At 49.1% G+C, this 22,931-nt stretch overlaps 1 protein-coding gene across 1 annotated transcript in view; it reads right to left on the bottom strand.

The window, feature by feature from the left end:
• GLP1R (glucagon like peptide 1 receptor) overlaps positions 1–22,931 on the bottom strand; it is a 383,473-nt gene that overhangs the window by 26,151 nt on the left and 334,391 nt on the right. The window lies entirely within an intron of this gene.

The raw sequence follows: 22,931 nt of genomic DNA, 5'->3' as shown, positions 1-22,931 counted from the left end.
CGCCGTGCGCTGGTCGGGAACTGGTTAATTGGCATCCCAGTCTTAGTCCGGAGGGTTCAACATGGAGTTGGCCCACCCTTTGCAGCCATAACAGCTTCAACTCTTCTGGGAAGGCCGTCCACAAGGTTTTTGGGCAGAATAAAATGGAATACAGCGAATGTGAATTCACAGGACGCACGCCGATAAAAAGCTAATTTTATATCAGAAAAGAGACAATAGAAAGTTCAGGATTCGGCCGGCGATGTCCTTCAGAGAACGACACGTATTCTTCATTATGGGACATTGTTAAGTGGAAATGATCCCCGCATAAAATGACTGGAATTAGGATAATTGCCTATAAAACGTGCCGTTCCCCGCTCCTTCTCCTTTTTTTTCATAGAAATAGATGGCGATTATATTTAATATTCATACAGAAATATATAGAGAGAGAGAGAGAAAAAAAACCCAGCAGGACCAATCCGGAGGAGGGACCTCATTTGAGGGTGAGTGCGGAATTATTCCCAATGTATATTTTATAGAGCAATTCAATTTTCTGATAAGGAACCGCGTCCTGTATGACCAACAGCCATCTGCCACCGTCAGAAGTACAAATTACAACCAAATTTTATTTTTCCTCAGTAGGTGGGCCTCCCCACATTTTACACCCCCCCCCCCCCCCCACAAAGCTCAGCAACCCATCCTCACCGGGGCTCCAGGCTATTTAACAGCAACCCAACCACCATCTAGGCACCCTTCAACAGGGATTGGCGAGGCCCTGCTCAATATTCAGGCTGATTATTTTAATTTTTCCCTCCCCAAGTTCCAGAAACCTCTTCTGGAGGCAGGGGGGAGCAATCAAACTCTCAGCTTATGAAGCCCTGATCAGACCAGACCCACCAATCACTGCTCCTCTGATTACAGCTAACAGCAACCCAACCACCATCTAGGCACCCTTCAACAGAGATGGGCCCTGCTCCATATTCAGGCTAATCATTTGGATTTTTCCCTCCCCAAGTTCCAGAAACCTCTTCTGGAGGCAGGGGTGAGCAATCAAACTCTCAGCTTATGAAGCCCTGATCAGACCAGACCCACCAATCACTGCTCCTCTGATTACAGCTAACAGCAACCCAACCACCATCTAGGCACCCATCAACAAGGATTGGCTAGGCTTTGCTCAATATTTAGGCTAATCATTTGGATTTTTCCCTCCCCAAGTTCCAGAAACCTCTTCTGGAGGCAGGGGGGAGCAATCAAACTCTCAGCTTATGAATCCCTGATCAGACCAGACCCACCAATCACTGCTCCTCCCCAAGTTACAGAAACCTCTTCTGGAGGCAGGGGGGTGTAATCAAACTCTCAGCTTGTGAAGCCCTGATCAGACCAGACCCAACAATCACTGCTCCTCTGATTACAGCTAACAGTAACCCAACCACCATCTAGGCACCCATCAACAAGGATTGGCTAGGCTTTGCTCAATATTTAGGCTAATCATTTGAATTTTTCCATCCCCAAGTTCCAGAAACCTCTTCTGGAGGCAGGGGGGAGCAATCAAACTCTCAGCTTAGGAATCCCTGATCAGACCAGACTCACCAATCACTGCTCCTCTGATTATAGCTAACAGCAACCCAACCACCATCTAGGCACCCATCAGCCAAGAGGTCCATGGTAACTCTGGAGGAGCTGCAGAGATCCACAGCTCAGGGGGGGAGAATCTGTCCACAGGACAACTATTAGTCGTCTCTCCACAAATCTGCCCTTTATGGAAGAGTGACAAGAAGAAAGACATTGGAGAAAGAAAGTCATAAGAAGTCCTGTTTGTAGTTTGTGAGAAGCCATTTGGGGGACACAGCAAACATGTGGCAGAAGGTGATCTGGTCAGATGAAACCAAAATTAAACTTTTTGGCCTAAAAGCAAAAACACTACTTGTGGGGGAAAATAACACTGCACATCACCATGAACACACCATCCCCACCGTGAGACATGGTGGTGGCAGCATCATGTGGTGGGGATGCTTTTCTTCAGCAGGGACAGGGAAGCTGGTCAGAGTTGATGGGAAGATGGATGGAGCCAAATACAGGACAATCTTAGAAGAAAACCTGTTATGCCGCGTACACGCGATCTGACTATCCAGCCAGTGCGTGGGCTCCAGCTGACTTTTTTTCCCAAAAGTCAGGCGGACTTAGAAAGAAGTCTTGACTCAAGATTGTCCGCTGGACTCGGCAGTCCAGCAGACAATCCGCCCGTCTGTGTGCTAGTCCGCCAGACTTTTGAAATGAACGGACTTGCCCGCACATGGAATAAAGTCCGTTCATTTTGAACGTGACTTCAGGTACGACGGCACTAGAGAAGGAAGTCAATGTCGCCGCCTCCATCGGCGAGATTGACATTTCGTGAGCCCCGTCGCCTGGTATGGATTTAAAGGGGAATCCCTATGCCAAAAAACAGCGTGGGGGTCCCCCCAAAGTCCATACCAGACCCTTATCCGAGCACGCATCCCAGCCAGTCAGGAAAGCACCTCCCTCCTGACCCGTACCAGGCCACGTGCCCTCAACATGGGGGGTTGGTGCTTTGGGGAAGGGGGTGCCCTTCGGCCTCCCACCCCAAAGCACCTTGTCCCCATGTTGATGGGGACAAGGGCCTCTTCCCGACAACCCTGGACGTTGGTTGTTGGGATCTGCGGGTGGGGGGGGCTTATCGGAATCCAGGAGCCCCCTTTAATAAGGGGGCCCCCAGATCCCGGCCCCCTACCCTATGTGAATGAGTATGGTTTACATGGTACCCCTACCCATTCACCTGAGGGGAAAAAGTGTTAATAAAAAAAAATACAACATGGGTTTTTAAAGTACTTTATTAGACAGCTCTGGGGGTCTTATTCCATCTTCGGGGGTCTTCTCGCCAGGCTCCTCTGCTATCTTCTACTCTTTTACTGCTCTTTTACTAGCTTTCTCCTTTGTCGCCGCCGCCGTCCAGGGGTCTTCTTCCGACTTCGGGGGTCTTGTCCCACTCTTCGGTTCTTCTTGCCGGGCCTCCGCTATCTTCTTCAGCGACAAGACCCCCTACCATGTACCCCATACTCATTCACATAGGGTGGGGGGCCGGGATCTGGGGGCCCCCTTATTAAAGGGAGCTCCCAGATTCCGATAAGCCCCCCGCCCACAGACCCTGACCACCAACGGCCAGGGTTGTCGGGAAGAGGCCCTTGTCCTCATCAAAAGGTCGCCCCCTTCCCCAAAGTACCCACCCCCCCATATTGAGGGCACGCGGCCTGGTACGGTTCAGGAGGGGGGGGCACTCACTCGTCCCCACCCCCTTTTCTGACCGGCCGGGCTGCATGCTCAGATAAGGGTCTGGTATGAACTTTGGGGGGACCCCCACACCGTTTCTTCTGCGTAGGGGTTTCCCTTTAAATCCATACCAGGCGACGGGGCTCGCTAGGTGTCAATCTCACCGATGGAAGCGGCGACATTGACTTCCTGGATTCACGTTCAAAATGAACGGACTTTACTCTGTGTGTGAGTCCGTTCATTTCAAAAGTCTGGCGTGTGTGGACAAGTCTGCACGTTTGCAAAGTCCGGCGGATTGTCCGCTGGAAAGTTTGATCGTGTGTACATGGCATCAGAGTCTACAAAAGACTTGAGACCGGGGCGGAGGTTCTCCTTCCAGCAGGACAACGACCCGAAACATCCAGCCAGAGCTACAATGGAATGGCTTAGATCAAAGCATATTCATGTGTTAGAATGACCCAGTCACAGTCCAGACCTAAATCCAATTGAGAATCTGTGGCAAGACTTGAATATTGCTGTTCACAGACGCTCTCCATCCAATCTGACAGAGCTTGAGATATTCTGCAAAGAAGAATGGGCAGAAATGTCCTCTCTAGATGTGCAAAGCTGGTAGAGACACCCCCAAAAAAGACTTGCAGCTGTAATTGCAGAGAAAGGAGGTTCTACAAAGTATTGACTCCGGGGGGCGCCATACAAATATACCCCCCACACTTTTCACATACAGTATCTCACAAAATGAGTACACCCCTCAGTCACATTTTTGTAAATCTTTTCTTCTATCTTTTCATGTGACAACACTGAAGAAATGACACTTGCCTACAATGTAAAGTAGTGAGTGTACAGCTTGTATAACAGTGTAAATTTCCTGTCCCCTCAAAATAACTCAACACACAGCCATTAATGTCTAAACCGCTGGCAACAAAAGTCAGGACACCCCTAAGTGAAAATGTCCAAATTGGACCCAAAGTGTCAATATTTTGTGTGGCCGCCATTATTTTCCAGCACTGCCTTAACGCTTTTGGGCATGGAGGTCACCAGAGCTTCACAGGTCACCACTGGAGTCCTCTTCCCCTCCTCCATGATGACATCACGGAGCTGGTGGATGTTGGAGACCTTGCGCTCCTCCACCTTCCGTTTGAGGATGCCCCACAGATGATCAATAGGGTTTAGGTCTGGAGACATGCTTGACCAGTCCATCACCTTTACCCTCAGCTTCTTTAGCAAGGCAGTGGTGGTGTTGGAGGTGTGTTTGGGGTGGTTATCATGTTGGAATACTGCCCTGCGGTCCAGTCTCTGAAGGGAGGGGATCATTGCTCTGCTTCAGTATGTCACAGTACATGTTGGCATTCATGGTGCCCTCAATGATCTGTAGCTCCCCAGTGCCGGCAGCATTCATGCAGCCCCAGACCATGACACTCCCACCACCATGCTTGACTGTAGACAAGACACACTTGTCTTTGTCCTCCTCACCTGGTTGCCCCCACACACGCTTGTCACCATCTGACACCAAATACGTTTATCTTGGTCTCATCAGAGCACAGGACATGGTTCCAGTAATCCATGTCCTTAGTCTGCATATCTTCAGCAAACTGTTTGCGGTGTTTCTTGTGCATCATCTTTAGAAGAGGCTTCCTTCTGGGACGACAGCCATGCAAACCAATTTGATGCAGTGTGCGGCGTATGATCTGAGCACTGACAGGCCAACCCCCCCACCCCTTCAACCTCTGCAGCATTGCTGGCAGCACTCATACGTCTATTTCCCAAAGACAACCTCTGGATATGATGCTGAGCACGTGACCTCAACTTCTTTGGTGTACCATGGCGAGGCCTGTTCTGAGTGGAACCCGTCCTGTTATACCGCTGTATGGTCTTGGCCACCGTGCTGCAGCTCAGTTTCAGGGTCTTAGCAATCTTCTTATAGCCTAGGCCATCTATTTTCAGATCCTCAGAGAGTTATTTGCCATGAGGTGCCATGTTGAACTTCCAGTGACCAGTATGAGACAGTTGGGGGGGGGGGGGATTGTTGGGAAGTGGTTAACCACTTGAGACCCGCGCTACAGCCGAATGACGGCTACAGCGCGGACCTCCTTTGCCGGGACTACGTCTATTGACGTCGTCCCATGCACGAGCGGCCTGCGCGCCCCCTGAGGGGAGCGCGCTGCACACTCTGTGATCGGCGAGTCTATGAGACTCGCCTGATCACGGATCCGAGCAAGGGGTCGATCCTGACGTGATTAGCTGTCAGCCAATGACAGCTGATCATGTGATACAATGGAGCCGGTAATCGCTATTATTCCTCCTCGCGCTGACAGCGCGAGGAGAAAAAAAAAGAGCTGATCACCGGCAGCCGTGATCGGGACATTAGTCCCGATCACGGCCAGCCCTGCCAGTGCCCACCTACCCCCTGCCAGTGCCACCTCATTAAAAAATAAATGCCCCCCCGTCAGTGCCACCCAGCAGTGCCCACAGTGCCACCCAGCAGTTCCCACAGTGCCACCCAGCAGTGCCACCCAGCAATGCCCACAGTGCCACCCAGCAGTGCCCACAATCTGCCTCAACAAAGGTGCGGCACCCCAGTGCCACATATTCGTGCCCATCAGTGTCATCTACCAGTTCCCATCAGTGCCCAGCAGTGCCGCCCATCAGTGCCCAGCAGTGCCACCTATCAGTGCCACCTATCAGTGCCCATCAGTCCCATCTATCAGTGGTACCTATCAGTAACCCTTAGTGCCACCCATCCGTGCCACCCATACGTGCCACCCATCCGTGCCATCTTATCTGTGCCCATCTTTGCCCATTAGTGCCGCCTTAACTATGCCTATCAGTGCCCACCAGTGCAGCCTATCAGTGCCCACCAATGCAGCCTATCAGTGCCCACCAGTGCAGCCTATCAGTGCCGCCTTATCAGCGCACTTCAATGAAGGAGAAAAATGACCCGTTTGCAAAATTTTATAACAAACTATTAAACATGTTTTTTTTTTTGCATCTTTTTTTGTTTGTTTAGCAAAAAATAAAACTCCGAGCTGTAATTAAATACCACCAAAAGAAAGCTCTATTTGTGGGGAAAAAAATGATAAAAATGTCATTTGGGTACAGTGTTGTATGCCCGCGCAATTGTCATTCAAAGTGCATCAGCGCTGAAAGCTGAAAATTGGTCTGGGACTGAGGGGGGTTTAAGTGCCCAGTAAGCAAGTGGTTAAGGCAAGATCCCCCCCCCCACCCCTCCACTTGCAGATAGAGGGTTAGTTCCTTTTTTGTTTGAATTTTTTTAAGTTGAAGGAAAAAGCAAAGTGATGAAACGTGGAAAATCCAAGTGCTTGTAACCTAAACTATGTATCTTAATTGTAGCTATTAATCCTCAATCTAGTTTGCCTGTCTCTGTTTTATAACTCCCCCCCTCCCCCCTCCGGAGCGCAGCACATTTTGGAGGCAATGAATGCCGTTAGTTTTCACCTTGCTGGCTCAGCGCTATTCCTAAATTAATTATTTATTTTTATTTCACCACCTTACCCACCTTTCATGGATTTATTTGGAAATAATTATTACTAACAGCATGGGAGATCTTTGTTTCCTGTAATGGAAAACAACATTTTATTTGAGCCTCCCGTCCCCCCCGAGGACACACAGCGCCTGTTCAGCGAAAGGCGGCGCCCGTCCACAATTCATGGCGGTTGTAGTTGCCGGAATGCAAACGACCACATTAGGCAGATAATTATGACTTTTGGCTCCTTCACAATTGCTGCTTCCACTTGGTACCGCTTGAGTGTGAAATTAACAAAAAAGAAAGTCAAGACATTTCCAATCAGGAAAAGTTAAATTGCGAAAAGGATGGAGAAGGCCCAAGATCAGCACTAAAGTTCTCCTTACCCAACCATCGCACTCAGCCTGGGACACATACAGTATATATATATCTGGATGCAAAGCTACAATATACACCAATGTATAACAATTTTGGTTCTTTATAAAGAGATTGAAAATCCATGCTTCTGATGGGCTAGGGGACATCTGGTACCCTAAGGCAGGGGGCTTCAGACTTTTTAAACAAGGGGCCAGTTTACTGTCCTTCATTGGTGTCAGTGGGAGGAATAGTGCCCCATCATTGACCTCAGTTGGAGGAATAGTGCCCCATCATTGGTGTCAGTAGCAGGAATAGTGCCCCATCATTGACCTCAGTTGGAGGAATAGTGTCCTGTCATTGGCATCAGTGGGAGGAATAGTGCCCCATCATTGTAATCAGTGGGAGGAATAGTGCCCCATCATTGGTGTCAGTAGCAGGAATAGTGCCCCATCATTGGTGTCAGTGGGAGGAATAGCGCCCCATCATTGGTGTCAGTGGGAGGAATAGTGCCCCATCATTGGTGTCAGTGGGAGGAATAGTGTCCCATCATTGGTGTCAGTGGGAGGAATAGTGCCCCATCAATAGTATCAGTGGGAGGAATAGTGCCCCATTATTGATATCAGTGGGAGGAATAGTGCCCCATCATTGGTGTCAATAGGAGGAATAGTGCCCCATAATTTGTATCAGTGGGAGGAATAGTGCCCCATCATTGGTGTCAGTGGGAGGAATAGTGCCCCATTATTGATATCAGTGGGAGGAATAGTGCCCCATCATTGGTATCAGTGGGAGGAATAGTGCCCCATCATGTGGTGTCAGTGGGGGGAATAGTGCCCCATCATTGGTGTCAGTGGGGGGAATAGTCCCCCATCATTGGTGTCAGTGGGGGGAATAGTCCCCCATCATTGGTGTCAGTGGGGGGAATAGTCCCCCATCATTGGTGTCAGTGGGGGGAATAGTGCCCCATCATTGGTGTCAGTGGGAGGAATAGTGCCCCATCATTGGTGTCAGTGGGAGGAATAGTGCCCCATCATTGGTGTCAGTGGGAGGAATAGTGCCCCATCATTGGTGTCAGTGGGAGGAATAGTGCCCCATCATTGGTGTCAGTGGGAGGAATAGTGCCCCATCATTGGTGTCAGTGGGACGAATAGTGCCCCATCATTGGTGTCAGTGGGAGGAATAGTGCCCCATCATTGGTATCAGTGGGAGGAATAGTGCCCCATCATTGGTATCAGTGGGAGGAATAGTGCCCCATCATTGGTATCAGTGGGAGGAATAGTGCCCCATCATTGGTATCAGTGGGAGGAATAGTGCCCCATCATTGGTATCAGTGGGAGGAATAGTGCCCCATCATTGGTATCAGTGGGAGGAATAGTGCCCCATCATTCGTGTCAGTGGGAGGAATAGTGCCCCATCATTGGTGTCAGTGGGAGGAATAGTGCCCCATCATTGGTGTCAGTGGGAGGAATAGTGCCCCATCATTGGTGTCAGTGGGAGGAATAGTGCCCCATCATTGGTATCAGTGGGAGGAATAGTGCCCCATCATTGGTGTCAGTGGGAGGAATAGTGCCCCATCATTGGTGTCAGTGGGAGGAATAGTGCCCCATCATTGGTGTCAGTGGGAGGAATAGTGTCCCATCATTGACCTTAGTTGGAGGAATAGTGTCCTGTCATTGGCATCAGTGGGAGGAATAGTGCCCCATCATTGTAATCAGTGGGAGGAATAGTGCCCCATCATTGGTTATCAGTAGCAGGAATAGTGCCCCATCATTGGTGTCAGTGGGAGGAATAGTGCCCCATCATTGGTATCAGTGGGAGGAGTAGTGCCCCGTCATTGACCTCAGTTGGAGGAATAGTGTCCTGTCATTGGCATCAGTGGGAGGAATAGTGCCCCATCATTGTAATCAGTGGGAGGAATAGTGCCCCATCATTGGTTATCAGTAGCAGGAATAGTGCCCCATCATTGGTGTCAGTGGGAGGAATAGTGCCCCATCATTGGTGTCAGTGGGAGGAATAGTGCCCCATCATTGGTGTCAGTGGGAGGAATAGTGCCCCATCATTGGTGTCAGTGGGAGGAATAGTGCCTCATCATTGGTGTCAGTGGGAGGAATAGTGCCCATCATTGGTGTCAGTGGGAGGAATAGTGCCCCATCATTGGTGTCAGTGGGAGGAATAGTGCCCATCATTGGTGTCAGTGGGAGGAATAGTGCCCATCATTGGTGTCAGTGGGAGGAATAGTGCCCCATCATTGGTATCAGTGGGAGGAATAGTGCCCCATCATTGGTGTCAGTGGGAGGAATAGTGCCCCATCATTGGTGTCAGTGGGAGGAATAGTGCCCCATCATTGGTGTCAGTGGGAGGAATAGTGTCCCATCATTGGTATCAGTGGGAGGAGTAGTGCCCCGTCATTGACCTCAGTTGGAGGAATAGTGTCCTGTCATTGGCATCAGTGGGAGGAATAGTGCCCCATCATTGTAATCAGTGGGAGGAATAGTGCCCCATCATTGGTTATCAGTAGCAGGAATAGTGCCCCATCATTGGTGTCAGTGGGAGGAATAGTGCCCCATCATTGGTGTCAGTGGGAGGAATAGTGCCCCATCATTGGTGTCAGTGGGAGGAATAGTGCCCCATCATTGGTGTCAGTGGGAGGAATAGTGTCCCATCATTGGTGTCAGTGGGAGGAATAGTGCCCATCATTGGTGTCAGTGGGAGGAATAGTGCCCCATCATTGGTATCAGTGGGAGGAATAGTGCCCCATCATTGGTGTCAGTGGGAGGAATAGTGCCCCATCATTGGTGTCAGTGGGAGGAATAGTGCCCCATCATTGGTGTCAGTGGGAGGAATAGTGTCCCATCATTGGTGTCAGTGGGAGGAATAGTGCCCCATCATTGGTGTCAGTGGGAGGAATAGTGCCCCATCATTGGTGTCAGTGGGAGGAATAGTGCCCCATCATTGGTGTCAGTGGGAGGAATAGTGCCCCATCATTGGTGTCAGTGGGAGGAATAGTGCCCCATCATTGGTGTCAGTGGGAGGAATAGTGCCCCATCATTGGTGTCAGTGGGAGGAATAGTGCCCCATCATTGGTGTCAGTGGGAGGAATAGTGCCCCATCATTGGTGTCAGTGGGAGGAATAGTGCCCCATCATTGGTGTCAGTGGGAGGAATAGTGCCCCATCATTGGTGTCAGTGGGAGGAATAGTGCCCCATCATTGGTGTCAGTGGGAGGAATAGTGCCCCATCATTGGTATCAGTGGGAGGAATAGTGCCCATCATTGGTGTCAGTGGGAGGAATAGTGTCCCATCATTGGTGTCAGTGGGAGGAATAGTGCCCATCATTGGTGTCAGTTGGAGGAATAGTGCCCCATCATTGGTGTCAGTGGGAAGAATAGTGCCCCATCATTGGTGTCAGTGGGAAGAATAGTGCCCCATCATTGGTGTCAGTGGGAAGAATAGTGCCCCACCCATCATTGAGCACAGGTGTGTCAGGAGGAAGGTGTCTGCAGCTCCTCCAGGTGATCGGTGTGAGAGGGGAGTGGTGAGGAAATCTCTCCCAGCTCTCCTGGCCCCTTTCTGGGGAAGCCATGGAGGCCAGCAGGGCCTCTCCTGCTGGAGGTTCTCATCCTTCTCCTGGGCCGTCGGGTGACATGCCTTCTGGTGGACAAGCGGATCTCTCTGCCCCTGGAGAGGACGAAGGCTTGCATGCCATTCGTGAGCGAGTGGTGGCCGGGATAAAGGTCCTGAATAGGGAGAGGGATAAGCTTTACAAGCTGCGTGCGGAGCTGAAGCGCCTGAGAAGGCAGCGTGAGGGCTTACACAGCCAGAAGAGAGGATCCATGGATCCGGAGATCCAATTGGCTAAAGTCCGTGTGGACCACCAGGAGACCATCGTGGCCATGATGGAAGGTAGAGATGGGCCCTTCAAGGAAAAATTTGGTAACGACAGGAGGCTTGGAAGGGTGACAAAGATGGAGGTGGAGGAGGAGACCCCCAATTCCGCCCCCCTGCCCCCCCACAGAGAGGTAAGCAGCCCCATGCCTTCCCAGGACTCAGGAGGCATGCTGAGGGCCATCCAGGTAATGGAGTCTCCTATGCGGGGGGATCGGTTGGTATTCAATGAGGAGGACATTACAGACAATGTTCCTGATAATATAAAGCCAGCGAAGCCCCATGTTGTAGACAAGACTGTGTTTGTTTGTGTCTTTTACTGATAATGACAATGTGCCTGATAACAGTCAGACTGCTAATCCTGTGTGCAGCCCTGTTGTGCAGGATGATGATGCTACAATGCAGCAAAACTTACATGTAAAAAGTGTAATTTCTGTGGATGAACTACAGGTGTCAGCAGAGCCCATTAACCCTTCTTTAGCAGAGTCCAAAGCGGTTTGCCCCATTGCTGCTGAGGACTCTACAGCGCAGCATCAGGAGACAGCTGGTACTGCAGCAGAAACTATGACCATTCCTGATGGGAAAATTTCTGTGACTGATAACAATCACCCCAGCACCAGTGTGATGGACAATCGTCCGGCTGCGGATTCTGCTGATCCAGTTCAGACAGTTGATGATGCTAATAATTTAAAGACCAATGTGACTTCAGTGTGGAGCCTTGGCCCTGATAAACCCACGTTTGCTCAGGTGGTACGCTCAGCTCCTGGTAGCTCCGCTCCCAAGCGGGGTTTTCCCCTAAAGCCTACCACTTTGGGCACCCCGGGATCTGGTCTTGGGTCTCTGGCTTCTGCTGGGGGTCCCAGACGTAATGTTGTGATTCTGAAATGGGAAGGTGGTGCAGTCCCTCCAGCGCGGCGTGCGGTGGTGGATCTCATTTTAGAAATGGGTTTTGGGGCAAATGACCTGTATGCCTTTATACATGTGTCTGGGACGAGGGATTATACAGTTAGCTTCACCAGGCCAGAGGGTCTTGACCTGTTCTGGGAGCGATATGAGGCTCGGTGCAGGTCAAGACCTGAATGGGAAGGTCTGGCCCCAGTTGCAATCACTCAGAGGTCAACAGTTAAAAAAATCACCATCATTCTGACCAATGAGAGCGTCCCCGCTCGGGATTTAGAGGTTTGGTTGCGGAACTATGGGGAGGTTCTGATTAAACCCAGCAAAATCCTTGATGAGCGTAACATCTGGACTGGGGGTTGGTCAGTAACAGTCAGGTTTGCCAGGGATGGGAATGTTGTCCGTCACCTGCCCTCCTTGGCTTTTATAGGGAGGGATAGGATGACTATTTTCTACCCTGGTCAGCCGAAGCTGTGTCACCGCTGTGGAGAAAAGGGGCATTTGAGCTCCTCCTGTTCAGCCTTGATATGTTCAGTGTGTCGGGGTCAGGGTCACATGGCCAAGGACTGCACCGATATGATCAGGTGCAACCTGTGCCTGCGCCTTGGCCATCCCTACAGCAAGTGTCCTGAAGCCTGCCACAATATGGAGAAGGAGGTAATGGATGACTTGTCTGGGCTGGACAGGATGGAGGGTGAGGCTCCTGGTGTACCATCCTCCTCTGCGGTGACCGACTCCCCTGGTCCTGCTCAGGATCCCTCTCCAGTTCCTGTGGCCACCCCTCCTGTGTCTGTAAGTATTCCTTCTGTATCTGTCTCTGTGTCCCCCCAGCCTACTGTATCCTCTCCTCTTGTGTCAGAACCTTCCAAGTCTGTGCCCCCCGTGTCAGTTACCCCCCCCCCCCTCTAAGTCTGTCTCAAAGGGAACACCACCCCCACCAGGAGTGGTAGCAGGTACTAAAAAGGTCACTTCTTCCTCTATAAAGGAGTCTTCTGTGAAGACTCCAAAGAAAAAAAACAGAGATGATGGCATCTCTGAAGCTGACCTGCGGTACCTGGAGGAGAGAAGGAAGGTTGGGAAGCGGAAGCAGGTGGTGAGGACGGAACGGGCTCCAGTGCCTGTCTCCAACTGTCATAGGTCCTCTGAATGGTATGTTTCTTCATCTGGAGCTTCTTCGGAACGAAGCTCCGATTCTGAAATGGAGTTTGAGGCGGCCTCAAGAAAGAGAGAGGCTTCTGGTGATGAGCAGCAGAGGGGAGCTAAGAAGCAATCCACCCAATAACCCAGATGGCGGTTCCCCCTCCGTTAAAAGCGGTGACAATAAATGTCGCCAGCATTAAGTCAGTAAGAGCTCGTTCCATGGCCTTCTTTTTGTTCAGCCAATTAGACGCTGAAATTTTATTTTTGCAAGAGACTAGGCTCACCTCCTTGGCAGATATTCATATGGCCAAGAGAGAGTGGAGGTATGGTCCATCTTACTGGTCTCTTGCGGCCGAGCCTTACGGTGGTGTGGTGGTGTTGTTTAAAACCGGCATGGTAAATGTTATTGAGGTGGAGATTGGCCGATGTATGGTCTTAAACGTCCTTGTGGGGGGGCAGGACCTGCGCCTAAATAATGTTTATGGGCCGCACACAAAGTGGGACAGGAAATGCCTTTTTACAAGGATCAAGCCATTTCTTTTTACATCCCGGCAAGTGGTCTTTGGAGGTGACTTTAATACAGTAACTAGGCCCAAGGACAGGAAGGACTTCAAGGACAGGCTGGGATATAATAGCGTTTTTTTTAAATAGTATGGTTAGGGATGCTGGTCTTGTGGATGTGCACATTAAGCACCTCCCGGATGACACCGGGTTCACCTTTCATCGAGGTAATACTCAGAGTAGGATAGATAGTTTTTTTTTTTTTTTTGAAGGAGACCTCTGCTTTCTCGCCCCCAGTGGTGCAGGCAGTAGAGTTCTCTGATCACTGCATGCTATCTGGGAGGAATAGTGCCCCATCATTGGTATCAGTGGGAGGAATAGTGCCCCATCATTGGTATCAGTGGGAGGAATAGTGCCCCATCATTGGTATCAGTGGGAGGAATAGTGCCCCATCATTGGTGTCAGTGGGGGGAATAGTGCCCCATCATTGGTGTCAGTGGGGGGAATAGTGCCCCATCATTGGTGTCAGTGGGGGGAATAGTGCCCCATCATTGGTGTCAGTGGGGGGGAATAGTGCCCCATCATTGGTGTCAGTGGGGGGAATAGTGCCCCATCATTGGTGTCAGTGGGAGGAATAGTGCCCCATCATTGGTGTCAGTGGGAGGAATAGTGCCCCATCATTGGTGTCAGTGGGGGGAATAGTGCCCCATCATTGGTGTCAGTGGGGGGAATAGTGCCCCATCATTGGTGTCAGTGGGGGGAATAGTGCCCCATCATTGGTGTCAGTGGGGGGGAATAGTGCCCCATCATTGGTGTCAGTGGGGGGAATAGTGCCCCATCATTGGTGTCAGTGGGAGGAATAGTGCCCCATCATTGGTGTCAGTGGGAGGAATAGTGCCCCATCATTGGTGTCAGTGGGGGGAATAGTGCCCCATCATTGGTGTCAGTGGGGGGAATAGTGCCCCATCATTGGTGTCAGTGGGGGGAATAGTGCCCCATCATTGGTGTCAGTGGGGGGAATAGTGCCCCATCATTGGCGTCAGTGGGGGGAATAGTGCCCCATCATTGGTGCCAGTGGGGGGAATAGTGCCCCATCATTGGTGTCAGTGGGGGGAATAGTGCCCCATCATTGGTGTCAGTGGGAGGAATAGTGCCCCATCATTGGTGTCAGTGGGGGGAATAGTGCCCCATCATTGGTGTCAGTGGGGGGAATAGTGCCCCATCATTGGTGTCAGTGGGGGGAATAGTGCCCCATCATTGGTGTCAGTGGGGGGGAATAGTGCCCCATCATTGGTGTCAGTGGGGGGAATAGTGCCCCATCATTGGTGTCAGTGGGAGGAATAGTGCCCCATCATTGGTATCAGTGGGAGGAATAGTGCCCCATCATTGGTATCAGTGGGAGGAATAGTGCCCCATCATTGGTATCAGTGGGAGGAATAGTGCCCCATCATTGGTATCAGTGGGAGGAATAGTGCCCCATCATTGGTGTCAGTGGGGGGAATAGTGCCCCATCATTGGTGTCAGTGGGGGGAATAGTGCCCCATCATTGGTGTCAGTGGGGGGAATAGTGCCCCATCATTGGTGTCAGTGGGGGGAATAGTGCCCCATCATTGGCGTCAGTGGGGGGAATAGTGCCCCATCATTGGCGTCAGTGGGGGGAATAGTGCCCCATCATTGGCGTCAGTGGGGGGAATAGTGCCCCATCATTGGCGTCAGTGGGGGGAATAGTGCCCCATCATTGGTGTCAGTGGGGGGAATAGTGCCCCATCATTGGTGTCAGTGGGGGGAATAGTGCCCCATCATTGGTGTCAGTGGGGGGAATAGTCCCCCATCATCGGTGTCAGTGGGGGGAATAGTGCTCCATCGTTAATGTCAGTGGGAGGAATTCCGGAAAGTTCCCGATGCATACTAGCGATCGGGAGCGTTCTGATCATGTGACTGCTGTGACAGCCAATCACAGCAGTCACATGGAAAGAATGCCTGCCTCCGCCTCCTGGCATTTAGAATCCTTAAAGGATCCTGTTGCTGTGATAGGTGAGGAATTTGTTCACGCAGACCTATGAACAGGTCCACTTTAACGCCAACAGAGCATCTTCTGAACCCCTCTGGAACGTGGCTGACTGCCTGACCGGCTTTATGGATTCTAAACTGGTGACCCAAATCCAGCAGAAATGATACAAGAATAAGTATTCACCTTCAAATTACAATAAATAAAGGAATCCATTGGACAGGATAATGGGCGGAGCTCGATGCAGCCATCATTAATGAAGGAGCGCAGGGCTCACGTCATGTTCTATAGATCCATATTATACCAATCACAGTCAAATCATAATTACCAGCTCATCACATCAATCCCATTTAATACCCAGAAAAATGATCCGCGGTGCGAAGCTCGCCGCGGTAATCAATTTCATCCCACGTAATAATTCATTTTATCAATCGCACCAGAATTTGATCGAATTCACAACGAGCAAAAAAAATTCTTCCCCATACGGTTCCTTCATATACCTACAATAAACGATCGATTCCAACGCGTGATCTATATAGGAAGGAACTGCATACCAGATAATGTCTGTCCTACATCACCAAAGAAGAGTATTGTCCACCATATGTAACCGCTTTACCTCTGGAAGATTTACCCCTCCCCCCTTCCTGACCAGGCCATTTTTGACCCCAGGAAGGGTCAATTGATACAAAAGGTAATAGCTGTGGGGGGGGATGAGCTGATGGAGGAAGTAAAACAGTGTTAGTTAGAAGCAGGAGAGGCTTCTTTGAAGAGAAGGGTTTTCGGGGATCGTCTAAAGATGGATAGATTAGGAGATAGTCGGACAGATTGGGGTAGGGAGTTCCAAAGGATGGGAGGAGCTCTGGAGAAATCCTGGAGGCGAGCATGGGGGGAGGAGGAGGTGACAAGGGAGCTAGAGAGCAGGAGGTCTATATTTGTAGCAAGGTCTTTTACCTCTTTTGGTTCAATGAGGACCTCCAAGGTCCACATCTTTCTGTATGTGGTGGGTTGCGAGGCATAGTGGGTGCAAAGATGGTGAAAGTCATTGGGCGCCAGACACTTCTTGGATGTAAAAGAGGTTTTATTTCTCTTAACAGTCCTTTTTATATATTTTTGTGGGGCAAAGAGGGTTAAGGCCAGGACACCCTTAGACTGTTGCAAACTCAATTGGCAGACTCCGAGACTTCAATAGGAGGACAGCCATGCAGGGAAAGGCCTCCAGCAAGGTGCCACATCTGCACGTGCAGGAATGTTGTCTCCCATGGCAACAGTCCTTCCTAACTCAAACGTACCACTTCTTTCAGCTTCACTACAACTCCTCTTTGTAGTTCTTCAACACTGAGCTCCCGGTCTCTCACCAGACCCTCTGATTCACTGACTCTGAATCCCTTGAGCTCCTCCAAGGTTTGTGGTGGTATCTCCCTCAAGCTTCTCTGCTGGGTCCCTAGCTTGGCACTCCAGATACTTCTCAAGCTTCACCCCTGATAACCGGCTTGGCCTCTGGCTTGACACACAAGGCTGCTCTGCAAGCGTCTCCTCCGCTGGCCTGGTCCCTGACTTGAGCACCACCTGAAGTTTCCCGATTATCCACCGTGCCCTTTTTGGTGACAATACTGCTCCGGTGCTTGCTTCAGTTACTCACTGTGGTCCCTGGTAAAGGTGGTGGGTCCCTTCGTGGCGACAGCTTCCCTTCTACCTCCGACCACGTCGGGTTCTCGGGCCGGCAGAACCATCACTTCTGGTTGGATTGCAAGCCGCAAATCCCAACCCTGCGCTGCTCTCTTACTTCTGGATAGGCCCCTCACACAGCCCAGCAGCCAGATGTCCCCGGGACGGGCCCAAACTCCCGCCTAGCAGCCCCGGGGCAAAAAGACACCCAGACAGCCGTCCAAGTGCCACAGAACATAGATCACCTGACTCCACCTAAATATAAGGTTCTCCCAGCAGGCCAAGGGATTCAAGAAAACCCCTGCTCATTGAGATACCCCCATATACCCATAACCTGACCTTGGGTTGCCCTTCTCATATCTAGTATCACCAAAGCCACCTAGTGGTAGAAAAGTGCAACAGAGCCAAAACTTAGCCCACGTACACACGGTCGGAGATTTTGCCAACCAAATCCGTCGGATTTTGTCCGTCGGATTTAGTCGGACGGATCGTGTGCGAAACTGTTGCATACACACGGTCGGGCCAAGTTGGCGGAAAAATCCGATCGTTCAGAACGTGATGACGTAATTTCGTTACGATGGGACTACATTCAGGCTAGTAGCCAATAGCTTTGATGTAGGAATTTTGATCTGAGCGTGCGTGGCACTTGGTCCGATGAAAATGCTCTACACATGATCGGATTAGGTCCGTCCCGCCCAGTTGGTCGGGAAATATTTCCAACATGTTGGAAAATTGGGTCGGACGGAGATTCGGACGGAATCAGTCCGATGCATACCACACACAGTCAGATTATCTGACGACACGGTCCGATAGGACTCATTCCGACAGATTCTCCGACCGTGTGTACAAGGGCTTAGAGAGAAATCAATGGGATCCCTATCAATCAACCAAGATAATTACTCTTGGCAAGTATATTTGCGAGGAGCAACCCTGCCTATGCTCCAGAGTGCTACATCTTTTTATTTTTTTTTATAGCAGAGACCCTATAGAATAAAATGGTGGGTGCTGCAATTTTTTATATCGCACGGTATTTGCGCAGTGGTTTTTCTAGAAAAAAAAAAAAACACTTTTCATGAAATAAAAAAATAAATAAAAAAGTTAAACTTAGCTCAATTTTTTTCCCCCCTTTTTTTTCCAAAAAAAATAAAAATTGAGCTAAGTTTAACTTTTTTATTTATTTTTTTATTTCATGAAAGTTTTTTTTTTCTAGAAAAACCACTGCGCAAATAACTTAGAGAGAAATCAATAGATCCCTATCAATCAACCAAGATAATTACTCTTGGCAAGTATATTTGCGAGGAGCAACCCTGCCTATGCTCCAGAGTGCTACATCTTTTTTTTTTTTTTTTTTTTTAGCAGAGACCCTATAGAATAAAATGGTGGGTGCTGCAATTTTTTATATCGCACGGTATTTGCGCAGTGGTTTTTCTAGAAAAAAAAAAACACTTTCATGAAATAAAAAAATAAAAATAAAAGTTAAACTTAGCTCAATTTTTTTGTATATTGTGAAAGATGATGCTGTGGCGAGTAAATAGATACCTAACATGTCACGCTTTGCGTCTGTCCGTGGAATGGCGGCAAACTACGGTGCTTAAAATTCTCTTTTAAATGCCTTTACAGGTTACCAGTTTAGAGGCGCACGGGAGGTCTGGTGCTGGAATTATTGTTCTCGCTCTGACGTTCACAGCGATAGCTCACATGTGTGGTGCGATCACCGTTTACATATGCGCGCGGCAGTAACGTACGCGTTCGCATTTGCGTGTAAGCAGGGTGGGACGGGGGCGCTTTAATAAAAAAAAAAATATATATTATATTTATTATATTACATTTTTTTTTCTTACACTTTTTTTTTTTTTGTACTAACTTTATAGCATCACAAGGGACGAACAACAAAGTAAGCTATGTTGTAGAAGAGACTGTATTGCCCTCCACCCACTCGTATGCCATGTGAGACTGGGAGGACATTAGAGTGTAAGCTCCTCTGGTACAGAGACTGATGTGACTGGCTCAGTGTTCTCTGTACAGCACTCCAGTATACGTCAGAGCTATATAAATGTATAATATTAACCACTTGCAGACCGGACCATTTTGCTGGTGAAAGACCAGACCACTTTTTGCGATTCGGCACTGCGTCGCTTTAACTGACAATTGCGCGGTCGTGCGACGTGGCTCCCAAACAAAATTGATGTCCTTTTTTTCCCCACAAATAGAGCTTTCTTTTGGTGGTATTTGATCACCACTGCGGTTTTTATTTTTTGCGCTATAAACAAAAATAGAGCGACAATTTTGAAAAAAAACGCATTATTTTTTACTTTTTGTTATAATAAATATCCCCCAAAAATATATAAAAAAACATTTTTCCCCTCAGTTTAGGCCGATACGTATTCTTCTACATATTTTTGGTAAAAAAAAAAATCGCAATAAGCAATTATTGATTGGTTTGCGCACAAGTTATAGCATTTACAAAATAGGGGATAGTTTTATAGCATTTTTATTAATAATTTTTTATTATTTTTTTTTTACTAGTAATGGCGGCGATCAGCGATTTTTATTGTGACTGCGACATTGTGGGGGACCCATCGGACATTTTTGACACATTTTTGGGACCATTGTTATTTATACAGTAATCACTGCTATATAAATGCAGTGATTCCTGTGTAAATGACACTGGCAGTGAAGGGGTTAACCAGTGGGTGGCAGTGTAGGGGTTAAGTGTTCCTAGGGGTGTGTTACTAACTGTGGGGGGGTTGGGCTTTCATTTAGTGAACACTGATCTCTGCTCCAATCACATGGAGCAGAGATCAGCGTCACTAGTTGCTAGGCAGAATGGAGAAATGTTGTTTACACAGCATTTCCTCCCTTCGGCCGCTCCGTGAGACGATCGCGTATACCCACGGCGATCGGGTCCCGCGACCGGACTCACGGGGGTCCCGACCAGCGTGGGAGCGTGCCGCCGGCGGCGCGCTCCCGATGGCAGGGCGGCATTGAATATTGGACGTACCTGTACGCCAATATGCCTGCCCGTGCCATTCTGTCGACGTACATCGGCGTGCGCTGGTCGGGAACCGGTTAATAGTGTGTGACGGACATTAGAGTGTAAATTTTTGTTTATTAAAAATCTTACAAACATAATAAAAACATATTTACATATATACAAAAAATAAATAAAAATTAACATATACATAAACAAAAACAACCAGGCTTACAACAGAAAATATATAATTTTTTTCCCCCGAAAATACCATAAATATATACAAAGAAACATCATTTTATTATCCGAAAAACTACAAAATTATGCAAAACACAACCCTACCTCCACCTAAACACAACCTCTGGCTACAAAACGATTACACATTGATCCCATGCATGCAGACTTTTTCCAAAACTCTCATCTTATCAAAATCTAGGGGATGTGATAGGACAGAAAGAAAGCCGGACACCCAGAGACTGACAGACAGCAGCTACGGGGGGGGGGGCCTGACATTCCTCCACGCCTTTGTCTAGGCCCCCCCCGGCCGCCACATGTCCTTCTCAAGGCCCCCGAATCTTCTCCACCGCACCCAGAATGTCATGAACCCCCACCTCGACAGGAAGGACCTTTTCTGAATGGAAACCCGACACCGTGCATTCCACGTGAAGTAACGGACTTCTAACCTATACTAGAAAAATTGGCCCAAAATCAAAATCCCAATGCGTCTCAAAAGACCCATAGGACCACTCTGCATAACTCAAGCGGGAAAAGAAAAGGGATACCCAGAGCCCCACCCACCCACTTGTAGACTTCTATATTGAAGAGGCACTGAAGCAAGAAACGGTCCATCGTCTCCTCCACCCCACCACACTCCGCTCTTGGACAACCGCAGTTCTCCGCAAAGCGACGCTTCAAGTTGCCCTTCGCGTAGAGCAGTGGTCATCAACCCTGTCCTCGGGGCCCACTAACAGGCCAGGATTGCAAGATAACTGAAATACATCTACAGGTGATATCAATTGCTGCTCAGTGATTGCCGTATTCTAGTCTGCATCTCCCCCAAGGTAATGCATAAAACCTGGCCTGTTAGTGGGCCCTGAGGACAGGGTTGATGACCACTGACGTAGAGTCTGCCATGGTAGGAGAGCCAGGCCAAACCCCGAAAATTTAAATCGATTCTCTCCAGATTAATCAAACGCAGACCCTCCCTCATAACGGGGCCTGGGCAATCCCTCAAGGCCAGTGGCTCGCTAAAGGCGGATTCAACAGCCCTCCTCTCCAGGGCCTTCTTAGGAAGAGACTTAATTTCCTCCACCTTCCCTCACCACCGCCGAAGCATTTTCAGGCACGGGGCAACGTAAGCCAGGCGCTTACCGTGGTCGGACCTTTTATTTTAAATTATTTTGACAGAGTGTAAGCTCCTCTGGTGCAGAGACTGATGTGAATGATCTGGAGTTCTCTGTATGGGCACCTCTTGGGAACCAGAAGCTGTGACTGTATCCTTTGATTAGAGTTATGCCCTGTACACGCGGTCGGACATTCCGACTAGGCTTGTGCAATTCGTTTCGTAACGAATCGAAATTCGGCCGAATTTTGCATCTTTCGGACATTCGGATGCATCCGAATGTCCGAATAAAAAAATAACAAACTACAACGAATACGAAAGAAATATAACGAATGAATTTGACATGATTCGAAATTATTTCAACCGCATTCGAAATTATTTCAACATGATTCGATATTATTTCAACCGCATTCGAAAATATTTTGTGACCCGATTTTAGGGCCATGTATCTCGAGGTGACTTTGTGCTAGACACTTCAAATTTGGATATGTTGTAGTGCTAGTATTATTGTGTTTGCATACCAAATTTGGGGTTTCTAGCTATAAGTGACCCCGAGATATGTGGCCCCAAAATCGGGTCGCAAAATGTTATTAGTTATTAGAGCAGAGAATAACATTTTGGAGTTTCTAGCACCAAGTGACCCCGAGATACATGGCCCTAAAGTCGGGTCACAAAATATTTTCGAATGCGGTTGAAATGATGTCGAATCATGTTGAAATCATTTCGAATCCGGTAGAAATATTTTCGAATTTGGTTAAAATATTTTCGAATGCGACCGATTTTTTGAATTCGGTAGAAAACTAAACGAAATCCGAAAACAAATTTAACCACTTGCCGCCCGCCCTATAGCAAATAGACGGCGGCAAAGTGGTTTCATAATCCTGACCGGACGTCATATGACGTGATCAGGATTATGAGCCGCTGCGCCCCCCAGGGGGCGCGCATCGCGGCGATCGTTGTTGCGGGGTGTCAGTCTGACACCCGGCAACTACGATCTCAGTAAAGAGTCTCCGACGGAGACTCTTTACCACGTGATCAGCCGTGTCCAATCATGGCTGATCACAGTGTAAATAGGAAAAGCCGATCACCTGTCAGACGCGAGTAGAGGAGAGCCGATCGGCTGCTCCTCTGACAGGGGGGGTCTGTGCTGATCGATTATCAGCACAGCCCCCCCGAGGATGCCCACACTGGACCACCAGGGACGCCACCAGACCACCAGGGATGCCATGGACAAGGTATGCCACCCTAGACCACCAGGGATTCCAGTCAGTGCCACAATGGATGCCAATCAGTGCCCATAATGGATGCCAATCAGTGCCCACAATGGGCATCACTGATTGGCATGCATTATTGATTGGCACTGATTGGCATCCATTAGTACAATATATTATAATACAATGCCGCCTATCAGTTCCCATCTGTGC

Source organism: Lithobates pipiens, unplaced genomic scaffold (genome assembly GCF_037356315.1).
Source record: "Lithobates pipiens isolate NorthernLeopardFrog02 unplaced genomic scaffold, aLitPip1_a1.2 Scaffold_18, whole genome shotgun sequence".
NCBI classification, from domain to species: domain Eukaryota; kingdom Metazoa; phylum Chordata; class Amphibia; order Anura; family Ranidae; genus Lithobates; species Lithobates pipiens.
The sequence above is the reverse complement of the archived record's forward strand: the minus strand, read 5'-3'. Positions and strand labels throughout refer to the sequence as shown.